At 37.0% G+C, this 4,531-nt stretch overlaps 2 non-coding genes across 2 annotated transcripts; both read left to right on the top strand.

The window, feature by feature from the left end:
• Nucleotides 1–922: 922 nt before the first annotated feature.
• Nucleotides 923–995, top strand: Trnak-cuu. The gene has a single exon. It is a non-coding gene; the product is annotated as a tRNA-Lys (tRNA).
• Nucleotides 996–1,343: 348 nt separating this feature from the next.
• Nucleotides 1,344–1,416, top strand: Trnaa-agc. The gene has a single exon. It is a non-coding gene; the product is annotated as a tRNA-Ala (tRNA).
• Nucleotides 1,417–4,531: the final 3,115 nt, after the last annotated feature.

The raw sequence follows: 4,531 nt of genomic DNA, 5'->3' as shown, positions 1-4,531 counted from the left end.
CTTTCTTTCTTAATATTAATAAAATATATTAAATACACGTTACGAACTAAACTTGGAAATAAAATTTTGATATCACACCCGTGACAGCCCTAACTCGATCCGGTTAGAAGCAGTTATTACCGGATCTATCCGACCACAACCGCTTTTACGGTGACCACGCTATCTGGCATAGTATTGTGATTGTGATGTGCCTGTGATAAACACAGTATCATCTTGCTGTATACATACATACATTCTAGTAACAAAAAGTTTGCATGAAGTATTACGTTACACGTTACCGATGTGAATTCTACCTTATCAGGTTTAGCATAGTGCTTTTTTTTGTTAAAAGTAATCTTCGTCGAATTTTATGTACACTTTGAAATTTATAAGCTCTATAAAGAAGACGTAAGGTGCAGTTTCATTTGATTGGAAAGTGTGAACCTTAGTTAGCTTCTTATTTTCGTAATTGAAAGAGATAAAATAATGTTTTAGTACCAGAGATAGGAAGTGGATTAAAATCCGTTCAACCTGCCCGGGTTTTAACCGGATTTTAGCCAAAACGCCGGGACTTAACCTATTTCTGTCATTAATCGTGCGCAGAAACCGCGAACATGGAATTTGGTGTAAATAACGTGCAAAGTAGGCCAAACGAATATTTCTCCCGGCCCGGGAATCGATCCCGGGACCTCTGCGTGGCAGTCCAGCATGGTGGTCAAATAAAAAATTTTTTTACGTACGAAAAAGAGGCAACTTTACACAATACCCGCTTTGTAATCCTGTGGATTTTCACCGATTACAACAAATATTTAATTGTAAATAGTTTTTAGGCATTACTTGGTTTTAATCCGATTTAAACTTGCCCGGAGGTAATAAAGCGCTTGGTCGCTTGTCCATCTCAGTATTGTACATATAGAAGCACATTTTCAAAGGTGTCAGTACAGCCCGGCTAGCTCAGTCGGTAGAGCATGAGACTCTTAATCTCAGGGTCGTGGGTTCGAGCCCCACGTTGGGCGATGGTTTTTTTTCGATTTTTATTGTTAGGTATGCCACATTTTATTCAGAATTTCAATTTGTTAGTTTTGACTACCCATTTTCTTAAAGGTATAACTTATTCAACAAACCTTAGTTGTTTAAAAGCATTGAAGGCTTATTTGAATGACAGTAAGATAAGTTTGTTGGAATCGTGGAGAGTGGTGATCTATAGTCTCTGCCTACTCCAATGAGAATCTAAGTGCGTGAATATGAAGTATGTACACGTGTTTTGGTATTATTTCGACATAAATGTTTTATTATTATATCAATACTGGTTAATTAGAACTACGTATTTCAAGTATATCGCTATTTCGCCAGAATGTTTGTCCGGGGGCGTAGCTCAGATGGTAGAGCGCTCGCTTAGCATGCGAGAGGTACCGGGATCGATACCCGGCGCCTCCAAGTTACTTTTTACTCTTTATTAATTATTTTTTGTTTTTCTATGCCTGCGTGTATTATCTAAAACCGACTAGGTGTTCTAAAAGATATTTGTATTTGTTCAGATGAATTCTTTCACATCGAAAAGTTTAAGGAATAAAGAGACTGCGATTTCTGTTTGGCGCATCGAATCCACTCATGTGCAAAACTGATAAAGCATAGAAATGCAACAGAGAGCTTTCAATAAGACGTTTTATCATAAGTATTTCATAGCCATCGAGGGAGGCCATGTAGTCGACTTTTGTAGCAAATATTTTAGTTCCGCTATTAGACCATAGATGGCGCTAGTTGTCAAAACATGAAACTGGGAGAAACATTGATTTTGTGTTTTAATACGGTAATTGAAATGTTCCTGGTTCCCTGCTGCTAATAGGACCACCCATTTACATGCGCAAAGGGAGTTTATTTTTGTGTATAAAATATTGTAGTCTGCCATCGACATTAGGTAAGTAATTTTTTAGAGGAGTTATCTTTTTGTTTACATGCATATTCGTCAATTTTTCTTACATCGTACTTATATTTAAAATGGTTGGAGACAGTCTTATATTTTTATTCGACAAAAACCAACAACGAAATTGAAGTTCATGTAGGGAACTCCATTAAGTGCAGGAAGATGTGAAGAAAAAACGGCAGTCCTGGTTGAAAAATTTGAGGGAATGCAGTGCAGGCAGTGTCTAAAGTCAGGATTACCATGATGTTGCCCAACCTCCGATAGGAGAGGAACCCCAAGAAGAAGTAAGGGTAGCAACAGTACTATTTCTGAAGTCCTAGCTTCGGAGCTATTCGTGTCTTACAGAAGTTCACGATTGCATTGTAATATTTTTACATATTAATTAATTCGATGCTGCAAATAAAATTTTTCCCCACGTGCTTAGTTATAAGGTTCATATTGGGTTAGGTTACGCATTGACGTTCTATTGAATTACAATTGTTTTGTAATACGTATATAATACGCGTATATGACATTCAATGAAAAGTTTATCATGTTTAATCTTTGAGGTGCATATTTGATGGTAGGTCTTAGTAATCTTATTTCGGCTTGGCGGCAGAAGTTCGTCCAGGAAAGTACTGTCCTTATACCTATAAGACGAACTTTTTCACAAGCACATTTACTGCCGCTAAATTACTTGTTTACCCCAATGGCAATACAATATTTAACAAGTAAAACGTGGTCACATTTAAAACAGTTCAAATCAAAGCTTCGTACATCGCCGCGATAGATGGCGCGCGAATTCCACGCGAACTATGCCGGCATCCGCCGATAGCTAACAACTGAGTTGCATAGTTCTCTCCGGCTTGGTACAAGTTTTGAATTTATGCCAAAATATGGACCCGATTGTGGGACAAACTATTCTAGTTGGAGCGCGCTTTCGGTTATTAATTTTGGTAAACTTTGACGAATAGTTTCATAGGTAGTTATTGGTTTTTTTGGTTAATCAATGTTAGATAGCTTGTGAAACACATAATTTTGATTTTAATCTCTGCAGCTGTTGTGGACAGGCGTGTCGCTTGAGACCCGGCGCATGATTAGTTCGTCTCTACGCTTGATATTATATACAAAACAATTAAAATCCATATAAATACGATGCGAGAAAAACGAATTAGAACCTTCGTTTAGTGTTTCCTCAAGTTAGTTCCGACAATGTGGCAAAAATTAGACAGAGGGCACTAGCGGTGGCTGAGAAAGACTGTCCTTTCCATCCATATTTAGAGCTAAACGTCAGATTAGAATGAAACTTAGCGAGCTTTTTGGCACCCACACAATCTACGAATGGAATTGCTCGGTCATATATCAACCGATATGCACGAAATTTGAAACTAACGTAAAAAATAATTTGTTTTTCACGTTTATAGCCCCGCACTAGGGAAACCCTGTATCACGGGTGCGTAAGACACACACAACCACAAATTACACCCAAACTTACGAGAGAAATAAACGTAGGCCAGTTCAGCATGGTGACCGTTCGACCACGGAGACAATTCTACAGGAAGTGACTAAATAATACTAAAATTTTCAAGTTTTTAATGAATGTTACATAGGTTTTTATTAGCGTGACATTAAATTTTTCGTGATAAAATTCGTGAGGTCCGCTGGTTCGTTCCATGGTTTAGTTGGCATAGCGTCTGCCACGGTTTGCTAGAGGACGTCGGTTCAAATTCGGTCTAGTCGAAGGATTTTTTCGAAGTGTTCTTCGTACTTTTTTATTAATAATTGAATAATATTGAATTTAATTTAATTTCTTAGTTACGTATATTGTAAGTATTTGTAAAGATACCCGAAACCGAGTGTTAATCCCGCAATAGCGTCGATTTTTATTCGTTCGTAGTGAGGGTGCCGATTGAGTCGACCTTCATGAACCTTATTCATGAAGGTCGAGTTGATCGGCAAGTTTTGTTGTTTTGTTTTGTTTTCGACGACTTTTGTCCGAAGGGTGTCGTATACCGTCGATTCCCCAATCGACGGTATACGACACCCTTTACCAGCCGGTTACCAGACTCCAGATTGCGTTACACGTCGCCTACAAGTGCAATTCGTGTAGGTTGGTCATAGTTTCATTTTTTATATTACTCTTCGAAAAGTGAGCGTCAGTTTACAAAATAATTATACAACAGTAAGTCATAAGTACGCAATAATGTACATATATAAATCAACATAATTAATGAAATTAATAAATAATTGAATTAAACTACCAATATCAAGTATATACGGGAAATATCAATATGGATTCTTAATTACTAATAAATGTATATTACAGTATAATAGTACGGTGAAAGTCAAATTCATTAATAAATATAATATACTCCCGGACACATACTTCGAGCCGCCTCTATTTATTGTCGTTTGTTTGGAATACAAAAATAGTATTATCATCGAAGAAAAAGTTTTCCCCCGGCTTTGCAAATCCAAATTCCCAACAAGGACTTAATGGAAAAGAAGTTTAGTATACTAGTTTCAAATTTTCTGTAATAGTTTTTGATCAATGTTTATGCTTGGGGCACTTAATATGTGAAAATGCGTAGTGGCTCGAATTGTATCCGGAAGTGTAATTTGATTGTTTATTTAGTACTTTGAATGTAC

The sequence above is a fragment of the Hyposmocoma kahamanoa genome, unplaced genomic scaffold (genome assembly GCF_003589595.1).
Source record: "Hyposmocoma kahamanoa isolate Upper Pololo Valley unplaced genomic scaffold, ASM358959v1 83, whole genome shotgun sequence".
Classification (NCBI taxonomy): Eukaryota; Metazoa; Arthropoda; class Insecta; order Lepidoptera; family Cosmopterigidae; genus Hyposmocoma; species Hyposmocoma kahamanoa.
Note: the sequence above shows the minus strand (reverse complement) of the source record. Positions and strands in the feature narration are given on the sequence as shown.